The following is a 19,614-nucleotide window of genomic DNA, read 5'->3' on the forward strand; positions in this document are numbered from 1 at the left end:
TTCTGTTGTTTTCTGTGCTTTTTCTATAGATAGTTTCAGCTCTCTCTTTTTCCTTTTCCCTTAAATCTCTGGATGTTTTTTTCTCATTCTGTATGTGCAAAACAGATGAACTTTAGTTTATTCAAGTTTTCGTGAAATTTAAGATCAGGTAAACGTTAGGAGCAGAAAATTTGTGTAGTGAAGTTTCCAACATTTTTGAGTGATTGAAGGCAAGTGGGTTATAATGGAAACTTTATTCAGCTTCGCTTGATAGCCCTCAAGAACAGAATATACCAGCTCTGAACTCCCTTACTTGTATCCTCATATTTTCAGGTGAATCAGATCTATGTTTGAACCTGATCTGTAGAGTCCGCAGCTAGTTGCTTAGAATCTGATGTGCTAACAAGGGCTTAAAAATAGGTGTACTCTGGACAATGATAAAGCAAGCACAGCAGCGTTGGAGCTGCCCTTACCAATATCTGAGCTTGGCTTCCCTTAGCTGTTATTTCTTTCTTGAGTCTCTTTCTGTATCTATTTTGTATAACATCCTGTAAAGCATTTTGTGCTTGTAAGTTACGGCCCATAAGATGAGGGTATACTAAACATCAAGACTAAGTATATAAATGGTGCTGAAAAATATGTTCTTTTTCACATGCAGTCTTGGCAGAAGAGTGCAGGCTTTCATTGTTTGATGTGCTGGTCCTCTGGTTCAACCTTCATGAAATACTCACTTTGCGTAGCATCACTCAAAGTTTGCTTGTGGAGCAAGCATCATTTCTAATGGCTGCATGACAGGGAAGTAGAGTTTGCCTTCTGGGTCTCATTTCTTTCCCTCAGCACTCCTCTGGTGAGCAAAGGGAATATGCCTGAGCATGTTTTGAGTTGGCCCCATCTGAATTAGTAAGTGCTTAATTCAGGTTGCATGACTAGGTGCCATTTAATGAAGACCTTACTCTTTTCCTTTAAGGGTCAGTTTCATTTTAAGATAGATCAGACTAGTTAGGCTGCACGTGACTTTTTATGTAAAACGTTTCTGGGTAATTTCAATGCAATTCCAGTTATGTGCAAACAAAATGAATAACCATGTGCAAGACAGTGAATGAATGTTTTCTTTTCCTAACAGCCTGACAGAGATCCCGACTGCATGCTGGCTGATAGTACCATGTTAGTAGATGTGGACCTGAGTAAAAGAAAAAAAAAATAAACAGAATAGTCAGAAACATTGCATATCTGTGTAATTTCCTTAAAATAGGGTTTGCCTGTCTTATAACATGGAGTTTTTGTTTGCTCACTGTGCTATTTTAGGACCTGTAAAAATGTCCGATGTCAGATCTGTGAAGAAAAAACATGTTGCCTATTAAATACAATCTGAAGAAAATAATATGGGGAATGTGTGTTTTCCAGTAAAGATAATGCAAAAGCAGTTTTAAGAGCATTGATACTTGATTTTTTTTTTTTTTCCTTAATCAGCACATTCAGTTTCATTTCTAGTACGAGGCTCAGTGTCTGCTGTGGCTTGTAATAAACTTCCTTTTAGTCTTCAGTCTCTCAGCATCCTTTAAAGTATGTTAACATGCTTTGAAATCCCACCGACTTCATTTGAGAAATCCCCCACTCAATTAATAAATGGATGCCCAGGAGTCCAGTGTTATGCCAGCCTGGTGGTGTTCCCTTGCTTTGTAAGACCTAGTGTCAAGTGGGAGCAGGCAGAATCTGCCCAACCGTGTCTCACCCTGGAGGCAAAGGATTCAGCAATGTGATGGGCATTCACCTGTGTGAATGAGACAATTCCTCCTACTGACTCATAATTATTTTCATTAATGAGCTAGAGGCCTGTCTGTCTGGACTGATGACTCTGGGTGTGTGGAAAAGAGAGATCAACATGAATATTTTGGCAGGCTTAATAAGATAACAAAATAGGTTGAACTTCCCTTGTTTCCGATCTCTAATTCTCATATTTCCGTGTCACCCAATCATCTCAAAAAATCCAAGGCTTTGTATTGCATACTATGCATAGTGTCTATGATTTCTGTGTTCCTGAAAGCCTAAAGTAGGTACTAAAGAAATTAGTAAAAGATTCATGTATAGTATGACTTAAAAAAGGAATTCTCTTTGTAACCTTAATGGACCTTCATGGTCAGTAAGAGCTTGCTAGGCATCTTTATACCTGGCATAAGAAGTGTCACAATGACATTAATTGGTAGTTTTTTGTAGTTTCTAATAGGATTTGGTCATGGATGTGTGGGAGGGAAACCTTACTTTTGGACAGAGGGGTTTGTGGGGTTTGTTAAGCATCCGCTCTTTTACCAAAGGGCATGAAAACAAAAAGGTTGGGAAAATTGCATTTAGTTCAGAAAAGCACAGTTCTCTTTTTACATGCTTGGCTTCCCCCTCTCCATGGCACATGCCTTAGTGCACATCCATGTCACCTCTGTGCACTGCTTTACATGTGTCTCGCTGCTCAGTGTGAGGAAGGAGTAGTGTAAATCAATAGTAAATGCTGGCCGCCCACTCCGTGCTGGGTTACGCAATGGCTCATACCGTGTACACAGAGACAAAAAGGGAAAAAGCACACACAGGCTTTACATTCAAAAGCTCTTGCATAATTTTGCTTTTCTACAGCCAAAGAGAGGAAAAAAAAAAAAAAGGGAAATAACAGATGGGGAGACTTGCAGGGTTTTTTTCCCTTTTTTCAGACTGTACAGAGGCGAGCTTGTTTAACATCCATGGTCATTTCTAATTGCCCCGTGCTGCAGATAAGCAAGGCAGGCTTGCTTATGCTTGAAAATAAGACTTTTTTCCAGCTTCCATGATGTGGTGCAGTTCTCAGGTAATACAAGACAATCTGTTATGAAGTGTTTAAGGCTGAATTGGTTATTTGTTTAGTCATAATGAAAAAAGAAAAAGAAATACCTCACTTCAGCTATTCAATACATGTTGCAAAGTGAAAGAGGGATGAGGAGTAAGTGAAGTTGGATTGAATTCTCTGACGTTAGTTTGAGCTCTTTTTTTTTAATCTTTTTTCCTTTCTGAAAAGCAAAATATCTCTCACTGTAATATTTATGTAAAAAGCCAGTTACGTAACTCTCGGCTGCCTTTCGCTTTTGTTACCTCTCTGGACTGTACAGCTCCACTGTTTTTCCTGACGACAGATTGTATTAAAACCTGCAAATCCTGATGAAAGGAAAGAACGACTGGGTGCCCACAGCACAGACTTTAATTTTGAGCCTTTTTAAGGGCTTCAGGCTAGAAGACAATGGATCTATTTAAGATCTGGTTTTGGCTGGAGGAATTCTTATTGAGTATTTTCTTGTCACAGTGTGCTCTGGAACATCCCTGGCTTCTGCACAGTGTTTCTGCCTCTCTCCTTCTCTCTGTTCTCCCCCTCCCTCCAACTTTTGGATGTATACAATGAAAGCTTTTTCCCTTTCCTCTCCTGACCTTAATGCAAGTGTCAGGTCAGTCTCTGTGTAACAGCAGCAAGTGCAAAAGAACAGTGAAATTTTAGGCTGTGTTGAACTTTATTAATTTCTATTTTAAGTGATTGATGTCCATAAAGATCCAGAGATTTTTCTAATTAGAATTGGTGGGGATATTTTAATTTACTTCTGTCAAATGCAAGAAAAAGTACATATAGCCCTGCTAAAATAATAATTAAAAAAAAAGAAAAAAGAGGCATTCTTCGGCTTCAAGAAAGGGAAGAAATGGGTCAGTAATAAAGAAAAATTCATTCTTTCTTTTCTGTTCATACTACAGGAAGAATTTATTCCTGTAGCTATTGCAACCAGTTTATTCCTAGTTGTATCCTCTGAGGATCTGACCTGTTTGTGGTTGTGAGCATTGTGTCAAGGTTTGTTTTCTTCTGCCCTTTATGAATCGTTCTTGTCTGCGTGCACATTCTTGGACAGATTCTTCCCCAGTGTAATGCTACTAATTCTGTTGATATGATGTCAGGAGTCTATTAGGTCAATTCTAAAGTTATAGGGCTCAATCTTCAGTTATTTTAAAGTGTTTTTCTGGCATTAGAAAAGAGCCATAAAATGAGTCTGCCTGTGAATTATGCCCACTTCAGGCATAATAGAAAAAAATTTTGAAGCTGACATCTTTCAACAGTGATCCCTGAGACAAGCTTTAAATGAAACAGGGTTTTGTGAAAACAGGAAGTGGAATATTTTAAGCTCTGTAAGTATGTTTTAATCTCTGTAAATATATTTCACCAAACTCCTGGGGAGTACACATATATTCAGAAATGTATTGGAACACCTGATTCTGAAACCAGCCCTTGCTTTGGCTCTGGGCAATGAAAACTTCTGCCTCCGTTTTTGTCTCAGTAAAGAATCACTTAGGGAATCACAGTAGAACAGATACTGTTCTATTGTGCCTTTCAGAAGTATTCTAAACCTATTTTATTAGTTCTTGTGAAATCAGTTCAGATACATAGGGAGAAGGCATTGAAATATTTTGTAGAGGTTAAAAAATTATTTAAATTTCAGGCCTGTGTTGCCACGCAGACCAAACTGTGGGCACCAACCATATATAAGATTCAATAACCCTATATAATGTGATGACAATATATAAATGAAAATAACCTTGGTCATCAGATAATTAGATTCTGGAACACTATCCTGTAGGAATTATAGGGCCTGAAAACCTATGTAATTGTAAAGTGTGGCTGAATCAGCATATCAGTAGCAGTTTTTAACATAGTTGCATGCAGTGGAGGAGAGAACCTCCTTAAAATCCCTTATCCTGGTGTCCCTCATAGCTGTCAGCCCTTTATAAAATGCTTGGAAGATTTAAATGGTGTAACTTTACAGAGAACATGCTCAGTAATGAGTCCAGTGTTTGACTTAATCAAAAGAGTGATCATTTGTCTTTGAGTGAAAATTACTTTCTGCTTGTCTTTTCAGAGTCTCAGTCTGTAAGTTTTTCGTCAGTGCTGATTGCAATGGGAGACTTATTTGGAATAGGTGTACAAAACCTGATAACTTTTAATGGCAGACAAGCAATTTCCCCTCTTAAAGGCATCTGCTTGCTTTTCAGTTACTGAGACATTTCTCTGCGTGTCACCGGGTTACCCCTAACTTCCCAGGTCTTCAGTCCCCAGCTTTGCTTTGTATGCTTGGGTGGGCTGCTATCAAGACACTAACCTTCCTTAATGGTCAAACAAACATTTCATTATTTCCTGAGTATTTTCTAGTTTAAAAAGGGAAAAGCCCTTGTAAATGCCTGCTGCTAAAACTCTGGTTATATATGCACAGTTGAACAGCAACCAGAACGAGGGAATTTTGTGTGTTCTGCAGAATGGAAATCTAATTTTAATTTATGGAGGAGAGGGTGATTTGACTTGACCAGATGCTAGACATGCAACCTGTGAAACTTCTGTCTGCCTAAATTCATAGGCAAAATAGGCAAAAGGGATGGTTTGAACAGTTTCTCAAATGAGATGTTAATATTCAGTTTTAATGAATAAGTCTTCACAACTTAAAAAGACTCTGCTATTTTATTTTTAAACATAAGCTGTTTGAGTCCTGTCTCTGTGAAGATCTGTGCCTTAGTTTTCTTAAATTCAAGTTTGTTATTTTAGAGAAAAGGTTAAATATGAACCCTAAAGATTTAAAAACAGCAACAAAAATGAAAAGAGCTCTACATTAATTTTTATTTCAAAATTTCATTATTTCTCTTCCCTGACACATACTTAGGGTTGGGTATATTTGAAAAATAGGTAGCTAAATTATTTTGCTGTATCCAGCAATGTGCTGAATTAGCTATGGTAGGCTTTTTATCTAGCAATTATTCTGCAAGGTTTCCTTCCTCCTTCCCTCCCTTCCTCAGAACAGTCGTTTTTGCAACTCTCACACTTTGGTTGAAGTTTATGACAATTTTGTGTCCTTCACTATCAGTAATTCATTGCTAGCGCCTTCAGTAGTTCCACTGGTCTTTTTGCCTTGCAGAAGTCCCTAGGAAATGCTGCAAGAAGCAATGTTTTTGGAGTAATTGTAACAGAATTATCAGGCCTAGCTGCCCTGAATGTTCCTGCAGCCCTCCTTTTCAAAGCTGTTATCTTCCACATTCACAGCAAACAGCACAGCTGGTTCATTTCTCCTGGAGAGAACCTGGAGTTCTTGCCCCTGCTGTTTAACCCCTGCGTGCAGGTGGGCTGTGACACTTGCAGGGAAGGGTCACCCGAATCCAGCAGGGTGGAGGAGCTGTGGGCATGTGTGCAGTGCTTCGAGCAGGGCCAGCACCTGGCTGCTCCTTGCTTTTGCCCCTGTGCCATGGTTAATGCCTTCGTGTTGGCACTAAAGGAAGCAAGGGCTCTGTTTGGACTGAGTGCCTCCATCAGGGAGCCCCAGGAGAGGATGCTCCATGCTGTGCTGTCTGTCAGAACCCCTGTGGCGAAGGAGAGCATCCTTGTTTGCTCATGGATTTGTTCCCTGGATGTCTGGTCTCATCACTGCCAGCTACTGAATGGTCATGGCTGGCGTGGGGAGGATGTTTAAACTCTCTTCACCTGGTTGATGCAGAGGCTTAAAAACAACTCTTTAAGAAGTGACCTTTAATATCTGTAGTAGAAGAGAGCAGGGAGCTGGACTTGATGATCTGGAAAGGGTAAAATCTTGTAAAAAAACCTAAACATTTCAGTTAGTTCAGTTTCTGTGGGGACTCGGTTTGAGGTATTACTTCATAATTTCAACCGAAGAAACCTCTGACTTGTGTGACTTTTTGGACACGTGATGAAACTCACCCCTTTAGGGAAGTTCTGGCAGAGACGAGATACAAAGAGAGTTTGTCTGTGTAAGCAGCTGAGAGGATTGCTCGTTCCTGAGTTTGTGCTGATTTATATGTGACTGGTTGCAGCAGAATAGATGGACTGGCTGCTTTGACTGTACTGTGAACAAGAGAAAAATACACTCAGTTGATAATGTTTTAAATCAAAATAAATAATGACGCTCTCCTTCGTGGAAGGACTGTGAAAAGGTATTAACAGAAGATAGTGCAGAAAGAATCTGAAACCACCTTTGTCTATAGTTTCCACTACATATATTTCTTAAACTGTTTTTCTCTTCACATTTTTTTATTAAATACCTTGGTTGCCTTCAACCCCTTACACCACTGGAACAAAAAAATGACAAAGTTTCAATCCCATCTTCTAGGTTCCATCCAAATATACATTCCTGATTAGAAAGCATCAGTTGCCGCTGAGGCTGGAAATGGCCTGTTCTGCTTTGAGGAAGGGGGAGGCAGATAACTAATGGTTGCTCAGGCTGTCATGTTTCTGAGAATCAGCTGTTTTTTCTTTATACTGCAAAGATTAAACAAAGAATGTTAAACATTTCCCAATTTAGCATTATAATGGAAAGCGGCTGTAGGGCCACAGCTTGCTGCTGCAAGGGCAGGCGTTCATACGTTCATACGAGGAGTCGAGGAGTCACTTAAAAAGGCTTTTATTTCCTTTGAAGGCCTGTCCAGCCTCCCAGCCCAGCCGCTGTGCTTTGCAATCAGGTGGAGGCAGCTTTAAATTTTTACTTTCATTAAGTAGGAGCTAATTTACGTTTGGAAATTAAAGTTAAAACATCTCAACCATCTGCAAAGTGGAGGAGGAGGCAGTGGGTTTCTTTAACTTTTCAAATTTCTACAATCCTTTTTCACATCAACAGGCAAGCAAAAATTATCTTTCGGAGCTCCTATTAGTAATAATACATAGTATTAATGATCCAATTTCTTAGCTTCACTTCTTTGTCTTAGTTTCTAAGATATACCTGTTGGGTAAGTTCAGTCACCTTTATACTTGTATCCCGCTCAGGAGTTTAGAAACAAAAAGTTGTAGTCTGAAGTGCAGCAAAATCAAATTTTTTGACCTCCAGACAGCCCAGCTTTTTCTGTACCATTTCATTAGGGGTTAAGTAGAGCACTCTGACTTTCTGTTTGTCATAGTAAAGACAAAGGACACTTAAGGGTGACTGGTAAATAAAAAGGAAAAAAAAAGGAGGAATGACATTTTTTTTCTATACTGTCATTGCATATACTTCTATCATGTATGTTTATCACCCTTTCTTATTTTTCAGTTTTACTTGAACAGTTCATAGTAGAGACAAATAAATTGTTCAGTCTTTCTTAGTTAAGAATTTCACTATTATGCTAATATGTATCTTATTTCCTGTCAGAATGAAATAAGTGTCATTACAGTTAGTTGGGTTTTATTAAAAGAGCAGCTAAAAATGTCCTTTGCCTGCCTCTCCATTGGCTAGTTTTCAAAAATACAGTAGTCCTCTGTCATCTCATAGGGACAAGATCTAAACTTCTTACATAATTAAACCATTTTCAGAAAAAAATATTTCTGGTTTCTTGTATAAACTGTAAGCACCGTAAAGAAATCAGATATCCATTTTCTGCCTTCTTCAGCCTGCCTGCAAGTAGATTTTGTCTAAACAAAATAGCTTTGTACTCAGCTGTCACAAACAGTTGTGTATCCCTTGGATGTCTACGTGTGTAATTTCATTTGCCTCCTTCAGTAGCTTAAATATGTTTGTAGATGCTTGCCCACCTTTTCATTTCTTAAGGCAAGCTTTTTGCCATGATTTTTTAATAACTCAAGGTTTGGGTATAAAAAATATTTCAATCTTCTTGTGATTACATTTTTTACAGAATGTTGGAATTTTTGGACTGTGCATCTGTTTAGGCACGTGGAGAAAGACAAGACTGAGATCATGTAAGTCATGAAACTGAGGGCGAATAATCCATACTTTGTTCTTTCATAATTTTTTCAATTTATACCCAGATGCAAGTAATAAACCAAAATGAAGAAAAAAATCAACTAGTTAGCTTTTATTTTAAAGTGATTAATGAAAAGCAAAGTTCAAATGAGGCCACAAATCCTGTTGGTGCACAATGGGTTGATTTATTTTGTAAATAGACCATGGATAATTAACCATAAAACAAAACTTTTCTTTTTTTTCTTTTTCTTTTCTTTTTTTTTTTTTTTAATTGCATAATGACACTGGTTTCTTTTAGTTGCTGTGAGTTGCACAGAGGGATAACGACTTATTCACAACTGGTTACAACTAGTTACAGCCAAGAAAAGAAAAATCCCAGAGCAAAGAGAAGAAAAAGGCTGTTAAAACCCTACTGCACTTGCAGTTTCATAGTGAGGCATTCGCTAGCGGCTACAGACTGGGAAAAGCTGGAGTAGATATTTACATACTCTAATGGTGCTTGCGGTGTTGTCCCATGTTTTGGCTCAAAACTCACAAGAAGAAGACAGCTCCTGCAGCTAGCCTTGTAGTCCACAATTTTGCATTGACTTTTAAATAGAATTATTTGTGCTTTGTTGCAAGTTTCCATTATATGTCTTCTTACTCTGACACTGAGGGAAGAGTCTTCTGGATAGTCATAGTCTGATTTGCTGCCAAGTCCTCTTGTGAGCCAGAGAGTGATGCTAGCTTTTCAGATATGTGATATGCGAAAACTGTCTGCCCAACATCCCCAAAATTTGTCTCTTCATAATCCACAGTCATCTGTGGAAGGGATCTCTGATGCCCAAGAAGGAGAAGGTCCAATTTGTTGTGAAAGTACATTCACTTCTAATTAAAACTACCAGCTGGGATTAAAGCCCTGGAGATTGTAAATAAAGTAGAGCATGAGATGTTCAGATGATAATATAGCCACTTTTGTGGTGGTTTGTATTAGTTGCCAGTCCTTAGATTTGCTCATCTCATGCCATATTATTAGAGTGAAGAGAAGGATCATGTAGGTAACAGTCAATATGCAAAAGGTTGGAGTTGCCACACAGCAACTGACTATGGACACCTTAACTTGCTCTCACATGCCACGTGTACCTTAAAATGCTTTTGACTGTATTTGTAAGACCTGCAATTCACACAAAGCTAAAATTTGTGTTCATGTTGCCTGTTGGTGCAGCTGTGCTGTGTTTCATAGATGGTGACTCTAAGGGACTTGCAAAAAGCTGTCCTCACTCCAAACTATGGCCTGGGCAGGCAGAGGCAGTGGGTAAAAGTGATTATCACTGGTATTGTTTTAGCTATGCTGACTCAGGTTGTTACAGCAAGGTTACAGACTGGTGTTGGTAAGGGTTCTCTCTCCGACCCTGATTTGTGGGTATGCGGTTTCTTCTGCGAAAATTGAGAATTTCTTTGTCAGAATGTACTGCGAGACTGAGGAGAGGAGAAGCAGATTATTAATGTCTGACCATCACCTCTACCTGCTTGAGCTTAGTGCAGATAACTGGGAAGAAGGATTCTGTGTTTTTAATCTAGACCCCAGTTACAAGGCAGGATCTTAGATCAGCGCTTTGAACTCACAAGTAGAGAACTGATGAGTTCCCACTGTGTTACTGACACTGGTAACTACAACACATGGGCTGCCACTTGTAATCTGCTTTTAGGCCAAAGAGTCAATTTAAAATAGCATTTAATTTGAGCAAGAGGCTTCTGTTGTGGGAGGGAGTTGTGCTGGGGGCAACATTAGCATTGTACTTACAAGCAACATTGCAGTGAGGACAAGACCCCAAAAATAAGTTAACTCTCCAAGGCTCAAAGCAGTCTTTGGCTTCTCTACAGGTCCTCTTGGAAGGGAAGCCAGCCAAGGTCCACTGTGGTAGTGCTAAAGGGATGAGCCTGGCCCATGGCATTCCCCTTGAAAATGCTTTTTGTTAGGCTTGTGCTTCTGGGAAGTGTGGCAATGTATGGAATCTGCTACTTACTGTTTATGAGTTAGAACTTGATTTTATTGGCTAAAAGAGTCCTTGTATCTTGTGACCATCTTTTTCTGTGCTTTGCATCATGCCAAAGAGACGGGGGAGTGGTGTTGGCATGTCTTTGTATGAATAGGTCTGTCATTAAATATTTGAAATAGAAACATCTGAAATAGATCTTGCCTGAGAAGAACAATGGGATAACTAGAGAAAGCCAGTTTTCTCCAAATTTGCTTTTGGGGCTGGGAGTTTTAAGCAAACAGAATTAAAAAAAAAAAAAAAAAAAAAAAAAAGAAGAACAAAGAGAGCAGGTTAGTGCATGGGCTTAAAAACAACAAACCCAGGGAGGCGTGAAGGGAGACACAAGGAAAGTCAAAAGAGAAGAGTGGAGGGATGCTTAGCAGAGGGAGGAGTTTTCTTGTTTGTTTGTTTGTTCGTTTCAATAACTAAGACCAGCTAAGGGAGAGGGAAGCTCCTGGTAAAAGGATTGAAAGTCTTTGTTAAGAAGAGTCACTGTTTTGTAAAGGGAACCTTTTTCACTTGATGTGGATCTAGCCCAAGGACCATTGACTGCTAGTGGTGAGGATGCTGAGGCACGGACATGTATTTGGGTATTTCTTGTCTTCTGTGGTCTCTAAATCAGTATTTTTATTTTGTGCAGGTTGAGGATTCATTCATCTTCCTTAGGCAGTTCCTCTGAAATCTTACTGTTAGGAAAGGGTTACAGGCAGCCTTTGCTGCAGGCACACACAAGATGAAGGACAGGGTTTTCAATTCCTTTCAGATTGTGGAAAGTGTCAGCACATGAGTCCAGTATGCAGAACACAAATTCAACAGTCTGCTTGGTGTGCAACAGGAAGAGCTCTGTTAGAATTAAATGTAGTTCAAGCTTTTGAACAAGCCTTTGTGTTTTTCTCCTGTGCTAATAACCTATTGGTGAGGATAGGCAGGCCAAACTCCTTTTATTTTAGCCACTCTTATCTCCTCCCAAGTAACTCTCCCCAAATCTAATACCTAAAAAACTTCACAAGAAAGTTAATCCCAAGTTTTCCCCAAGATTTTGCCATCTCAGCCTTGCCAAGTGTGGCATCTGATGTTGTAGTAGGCAGGTTCAAGTTCTTATGCTTTCATGGGGAACTAAGCAGTACAGTTGTTTGAATACTTCTTCTCCAAGCACTACATTCAGAAATTCACTTTATAAGAAACGAAATTTTTTGGTTCTTACTGAGATTCTGACCATGTTACAGAAACCCCTCACCAAATGACATGGGAGACAACCACTTCCTGTAAGCATCTCAGTGCTGAAACAGCCAGGGATGACTGGGAATGATGGGCTGTGCTTCAGCTCTCCTTCTGGTCTTCCTAAATGAACAGTTTCATGTGTTGGCATTCCTGCTGCTACCTGATCTGGGTGAAAGCCCTCAGTTCTTCCCTGTTTAGGCTAAGATTTCTCTTATAGTTTCAGTCAAGCTTCACATGACTTCATGGTATTCTGCATTTTAGTAATTTGCAAATGTATGAGCAGTGATCAAGAGCTTTCTTGGCAGGTAAAGCAAACAGTTAAAGGAATTTTAGATGTTAAATATCTTATTAATCCCAACTGCTCTTACATTTTTCCACTGGTTAAGTTTGAGGTTAAAGGGCAGAGCAGAAACAACTGATATTCCCCTCATTTCTCCTCACTTCAGTTTCTTCTATAGGATTAGGACTGTCTGTGACTCTCAGTCTGCTGCTTTAACCTGCTCAGAACTGGTTCTGACACTTCCCCAAATGGCAGCAGTAATGAATGGTACTTGACCCAACAAGATATGTGTTAGTTGTTACATAACTGGCTGTCTGAAAAAGCCTCTTACCTTTCCTACATCAGTAAGCTCCACCAGCTCTTGGACAAGAGCAGCATATCAGCTGGATTCTTAATAATAATTGATTGTCACTGATATATTGGTAGTATTGCAGAGATATCACAAGCTTCTGAGGCTCACTAAAGTGTACTGAAGGTCGGGACTAAAAGCACTAAAAAATAGATACTAGTATTTTCTTTGTGTGCAAATACTAATTCATTTTAAAAAAAATTCCTTCCAGGATTCTTATTTGTTTTTTCTATTCATATTTCCAGATAAAGCTTTTTGGCATTTGTGGAACAGAAGTGCATTTGTTTCAAACTTTTATTTCAAAAATGTATTTTATGTTCTAATATAAAATTTAAATCAAAACTGAGAGTAGCTATCAAAACAAAATTATTTTGTCAAAACAACATTCAATTGATTGAAATGATTTTTTATTTTTGTTTCATTGGTAACTTTGCAATGCGTTGTTTAATTCAACTGTGAAACAAAAGCAAATTTCAAAGTCTAGTTATCCTGTGAAGCAAAAATATTGGGTTGTGTTTGGGCTATTCTAGATGGTGCTTAAAGGAGCACTTCATTAGAATTCTACTGAATCTTTTTAATAAAGAAAAAGAAATAAAAAGTGTGAGGACACAACAGGACAAGAGTAAGGAGGCTTCAAGCTGTGCCAGGGTTCAAGTTGGACCTCGGGACGATTTTTTTCACTGAAAAGGTTGTAAAGCATTGCAGTGGGCTGCCCAGGGAAATGGTGGAGCTACCATCCCTGAAAGCACTCAAAGAGCAACTGGATGTGGCACTTAATGCTGTGGTTTAGTTGACATGGTGGTGTTGAGTCAAAGGTTGGACTCAATGATCTTGGAGGTCTTTTCCCACCTAAATAATTCTCAGACCCTTAGACTATGCTGAAATCTTCTTGTATTGATGTTATTCTATCTTTGTTCAGTAACAGTTGATCAGAATCCATCTCTCTAACTAGATGTAGATCTCCCCGGGAAATGTATTTATTCTGTGTTTCTGCTCAGCAAATTGGGAAGTCTCTGGTACTGTGTCAGCTCTCCTGACTGCCATCTCTGTGGGCTGGTTACAAATCCAAGTCTGGGTGCCCATCTGAGTCCAGCTGCTTGCAAAGGGAGCAAACAGTTGAAGGTAGTGATAGTGTGAGTGTAAAGCTAATATTAGTTTAATATTAGTGTTTTCACTTTATTTGTTACTTCTTAGATTTGATTTAAAAGGGACCTTCCCTTAGAAGAACACATTCTGGTTATTGCTTTGCATCTTTTCTTATCCTGTATAACACCCATAACACATTATCTATTTTTCTTCCTCATCTAGAAGCTGTATACTCAAATAGTGAAATTCTTCTGGCAGCATTCTTGTCAAGGGCCACAATGTGGTAGATGCCTTGGGGACATTTTACTTTATAGATTACTGCTTCGTCTAAGTTTAAATTCTTCAGGATTGGCCTAAATCAGTTTCAGTGAGAGCACTCCACAAAAGAAAAACATGAATATAAGGGGGCTGTGTTAGACAAATAAGGGCAAGGGTGAAGATTAAAAGCACAGAACATAGTTAAGAATTGTTCTCTTGCTGGAAAATGTAAAGCATCTGACCTTGTCTTAACAGTGTGATGATCTGTATTTTTTGAAGGACTGAGCTACTTAACCCACTTGTGATACCTTGGTTATTCAGTTCTGTCTGCCTTGAGCATGGATAGATACAATGATCTTGTATTCCTTGAAAACATCAGCGGTGCAACTTCTGTAAGTTCGGGATAGATCAGTGAACATTTGATCACCCATTCAATGGAAGTTGTGGTTCTGCTAACTTTGGAGTTCTCACTCCCATTAGAGGTAAACAGAAGGGGACAAAGTAATACCAATTGATCATTTTTTTCCCATTCATTTGACCACCTAACCTATTGTTTATGTTTTTCAAACCAGAAAAGGGGTATTTTGTGATACAGAAAAACTGCTTTAAGTAAATATATATTGGGGCAATAGTGTTGTTGGTTCAGTATTTCTCTGTAAACAGGCCTGTGGCGAGACAGACAGAAAGGTATGCTTTGAACAACTGCTGTCTCCTGTATTCACTATTTTTTTTTACAATTTTTTAGAATTTTTTTACATGCTTAATCACATAACCTACTGTATCAACATAAATTAAATTCAGTCTTAAGACTGATTTTATCTGAGGAATACATTTTGCACCGGTCTTGGACATAAAGGGTTGGGATATTAATGTATTTAGGCCTTAAAAAGTACAAAAATAAAAGTGCCCCCACCTCAGAGTTCAGTAAATAAAGAAATAAAACAGTTTATGTTGTGGACATGCTCTCAATATTTCCTGCACGCTGGTGGAGCAGTGCACATCACAAAGATAATAATATAAGCAGTAAAATACCCCAAGCAAACAGAAAGCATCTGTAGGTCTTGCCTTGCTGGCTGATATTATTGGGATGGTTGTTTTTAGCTTACCATGCCATTAATGCTTTGCAAATGTATATGTGCATGCTGAGGGTTGGTCAGGAATTGAACTGTGTTTATAATGGTTCTATTCAATTGCTGCATTGTGGCTGGATGCCTGCAGATATGTAAGAGCACAGGAAAGGTACTCAAGAAACTATTAGACCATGGCTGGTCTACCAGCCTTAGTCACAGGAGAATGTAATGGGCCATAAACAGGATGTAAAGAACCATTTGGAAAGATGTTTGGAGAAGTCCTGGCATGTAACTCATGAGGTGTTTGTTAGTGGATGTGCCCACAATTCTTGTTGAAAACAGATGAAGTTCCTTTGGAATGTGTATTGAGCCTCATCTGTCCTTGCTTTAGCAGGCTGGGGATCAAGTTCATGTTGGAAATTCTCAATTCACACTGCTGTCAGAACCCACAACTCTTGTTCAAGATGTTGCAGCCTGTGCCACCTTCAGCCCCAAATCAGCACTGGCAGTACAGCTCTCCTGGCTGCAAATACAGAAGCTAGAAAATGTCCAATGTTAACTTGGTTTTGAGTGTTACTTGATGGGATCACCTCTAGTAATATGAGTTTGGGGAACCCTGAGATCTCCTGATCTTTTTATTCAGTCTTTCCTTGTAGAGATAAATGGGCCATTTTGCTGGCAAATGGCAATTTTAAGCATAATTCCAAAAGGGTTCCTCATAGGAGGATTTTAGCAACACAGGTAATGAAGCCCTGCTAAGAAGGCAGGCTCCCTTTCAAGAATCAACAGTCCTCAGGTCAAAAAGTCAGAGACTTTCCCAAAAGTTAACTTGGGCAAAAGAAATGAGTTTATCCCACTGGCTCCGAAGGAGCTATTATCAGTACACATCCATAGAATTGTCTTCCTGATTGTGTGCATTTAGGTTAGTTCTGGATTCCCTTTTCAGACTCAACTGTTTAACAGAAATATGGCAGCAGCTTCAAAAATTGCTGATTCCTGTCTCAGGTATAACGAATTTCACAGTATATTCTTTAATTCCTATTTCTATAGCAGTTTGTAAAGCATCTTCACTTACAGGTTTTTAGTATTCAGTGAGAAATAAATTTGGGAATAGGGTCTTTCAGGTAAGGGGCCTGTTGCAGAAGTTTCTAGGTCCTTTGGTCATTGAATTGTACAAGAACTTCAGATTTTTGCAACTGAAATTTCTGAAATATTCATATAAAAATGAGATTGCTGTATTTATGGGAAAATCTTGATATCATCTTGCTGTTATGTGAGGCATTTAAGAAATCCTGAAATATCTTTAAAGATAAAACAATGGGAAGCTGCTTACCTCATGACATAATAAGGCAAAATAAGGTCAGGAAAAAAGTCATAGTTGCAGTTCCAGCAACAGAACAGAATGAGTTATTTGTAAGAAATAATTTATTTGCCAAATACAGCTTTTCTTGCCCCATCAAATATACACAAGTTGATCAGTCTCTTAGATTCAGGAATCACTGGAATTTATTCGATGACTGCTTTCAAAACTTATATTCTATGGACTCTCTGTAAAGGGAGGTGAAGGAAGGATGGCTGTGGTTTTAATACTATTTGCAAAAGCCTATTCTGTAACTTTCCTCTCTGGCATCCATCTTATAAATTTGCATTACGTGATGCCAGGCATTTGGGAGTCTATAGTTTTGATGAAAGGTAGTAACAAGTTCAGCTTTCATACAAGAGTTAATGTTCATGCAGCAAGAGTTAATGTTTAGCAGATAGGAGGCTTCACACAGGTATCTGCATTCTCAAACGTCCTTTATATTATATTTATTTTATTAACCCTATGACTGAAGTGGTAAACAATAAATAGAAAGATTTAGAAAGAAATAGAAATAGAAAGGAGGTCATGATGTTGTATGGATGAAGTGAGGAACGGGGTGGGATTATTTCATGAGTGCACTGATTCAGAATCTCAGGGTGAAGCTAGATGCTTCTTTTCACTGCACATAAGGGCAGAAACATGTCATAAGTAGTTGCTGGTGTGCTGCATTCATGAAAAAAGCACAGCATTCACTTTCCAGCCACCAGAGAGTAAAGGAAAGACAGAGAGCTGCAGACATCTGTTACTGTGTTTGCTTACCTACCCCTGTTCCTGGAGGTTTTGACGCAGGATTGGAAAAGTGCATGTGACAGTCATTGTTTCTGGTCATACTTTACAACAAACTACTGACTTTAAAGGGCCAAAATTTGGACCTGTATTATTTAGCCAGTGGTACACACCAGGCACTGTCAGTGAAAAGGCTGGGAATAAAATTTAGTTCCTAGTTTCCTGGCTATTATTTAGAACATATCTGATTTAAAATCTATTTTCTGCATACCCTTGCGTGCATATTTGTTGGCACATGTGCTTCTTGCCATTATGGGGCAGATCCCATAGATTTTCTGCGTCATTAGTACAGAGAGCCAGTCATTAAAAAAACAAAACAAAAAGCTTATTTGCCTGAGCCGCTAAGATTTTTTCTCACAGTTCTGCCTGTGGCGCCTGTCACTAGCAGTCAAATAAGGACAATTTTACCATTCTCTCCTGCTGCTCTAATTTTTTTTTTCAGTGCCAGTACATGTATTTGTTATTCTTTATAACTCCCTTTGAAGTTGGGAATCCAAGGGGAATCTAAAACCGACCAGATGTTTCTGCTGCTGGAGACACAGAAGACAGCAAGGATTAAGTTTAACTGAAACTTAGTTCTCTACAAAACCCCATTACAGTGAGAATTCTTCCTGAGTTAGTTTTATTTATTATTTATATTTGCACTTGCCATCCTGGGTAGGTGATACCTCAAGTCATCTGGCCTGGGAGAAAAATGGATGATTTATCCAAGTAAATAGTGTATCAGCAGCTGCCTGCATTGATTTCCCTTATGGGGTTTCAGTTCCATTACACTGCATATTTCCCACCCACACTCTTTACACAGTATTTCATGTTGAGGAAAATCATTCCCATCTCTGTAACTTCAGAGAACAGATATGTGGAACCATCCAGGGAGAGGGCAGTGCAACTCCTGTGTGCGTGGGGAGGGGTGACATACTTAAGAAGGTGCTGGCCAGAAAACAGCACGAGATTTTTAACTCCTTCTCCTGTCATGGCTGAAAGATGAGAGAAAGGAATAAAAGCGGACATGGGAGACTGGGTATGAGAAAGAAGGGCGGTGCTAACCTCCTCAAAGTGAGAGCAGCAGTCATGTCTCAGGTGGGAAAGGACGGGAAGAAATGTTTTTGTTTACTTCTGAGTTCAAGTAAGATGCTCTTGAAGCTGCAAGACAAGAAAAAACAAGAAAAAAGTTTTTAAACAGTCTGTGATATGAAGTATGTGTAGTCCTGTGCAGTATCCATCTCCAAATTAGGTGGTGGGCAATCCTGCTGGCCTGCTTCTGCAGTCATGAGAAGTAGCCCATGAGAGAAAGGAGTGCATGTTCAAGCCTCACGGAGGTCCAAATGGAAAGGCAGAAGCAGAACAAGACCTTGGTCTCTCTTTACCTTGGGCATGGCTTAAGATAAAGTTTGGATCCACTTTCATATTTTAAACACTTCTGATTTCTGGAGTACTGGTTCCCAAGTTATCTTATCTGAGTTTGTGGGACTGCCTGTCCCTGTTCCCGTCTGTCACACCCATACGAAGCTGTTGAGCGTGCTGATACCATTCAGTTGAGTCAGAAAGAACTGAAAAGCTGATTTGTTTTCTACAGAATGGGTATCTAAGGAGTGGAGAAGAACTCAGAGTAGTGCTCCTGCTGAGGGAAAAACAAGCAGAACTTATCAGCTAAGCATGTTTGGCAGAGGACAGTTGTCTGGCCAGCACAGAAGAGCCACAGCACAGGCTGTCTTCTGCTCACCAAGAGCATTATCTTTGTTCTGGGAGAGAGGACCAAAGACAATTGTACTCCTTTTCTCTGCTGCTTACAGGCTCTGATTGCAAATCTGTAGGAAGACAGACTTTATCAGTATCTGTTTCATGTCTGAGCTGGTTTGGTTTTTTGAAGTCCAGTCCTCTTTCATGTTGATATGTCAAGGTACATCTCTGGCAGATAGCGTTTTCCCTTTCCTCTCTGCTGTGGGATTCCAGCAGCTCTTCCCTGATTTTTCTCTGTATGGATTCACTTGATTGTTTCACACCAAATCTCACTGCTTCTCAAGTCTTGATGTCACAGCCACCATAACTGAGAAATAGTGTTGGACTCTGCCTAAGTTTCTCTTCTAATTGGCCAGATGGATTGCTAACACCTTCACAGAGGCACTGTCTTCCATCATTCACTGTTGGAGTTGCTGCCTAATATTGCAAGGCCCTACACACCACCTTAATTTGTTTTTAAACAGGAAAATCAAAAACCTGGTAATTGTATAGAGCCTCCCAATGAACACCAGCTAAAATGTATGCACTGTAACAAGCTCTCTTCAGAACAGCAAAAGGGAGTGGAGCAAATGATTTGCTAGCATCTATACTTACTTAAAGCTGCTTTTCTGATTTCAAAATATAAAAAGAAATTAAGTCCTGGAAACAGTGGGTGATTTGTATTTGGGATCTTCTGTAAGGTTTTGAGGAAAGATAAAAAGAAAAAAGTAATCACATGTTTTTTATATTTTAAGGACCTGAATTTCC

At 39.2% G+C, this 19,614-nt stretch overlaps 1 protein-coding gene across 3 annotated transcripts in view; it reads left to right on the forward strand.

Moving 5' to 3' along the window:
• Positions 1 to 19,614, forward strand: part of ZBTB20 (zinc finger and BTB domain containing 20) — a 473,812-nt gene that overhangs the window by 234,528 nt on the left and 219,670 nt on the right. Inside the window, exon 5 of one of the 3 annotated variants that reach the window (XM_077174295.1) lies at positions 8,629 to 8,692. The exons of the other annotated variants lie outside the window; for them this stretch is intronic. The gene's annotated coding sequence lies outside the window, so the exon portion shown is untranslated. The remainder of the gene's footprint in view (positions 1 to 8,628; positions 8,693 to 19,614) is intronic. 3 annotated transcript variants of the gene reach the window in all.

Source organism: Agelaius phoeniceus, chromosome 2 (assembly GCF_051311805.1).
Source record: "Agelaius phoeniceus isolate bAgePho1 chromosome 2, bAgePho1.hap1, whole genome shotgun sequence".
Taxonomy (NCBI): domain Eukaryota; kingdom Metazoa; phylum Chordata; class Aves; order Passeriformes; family Icteridae; genus Agelaius; species Agelaius phoeniceus.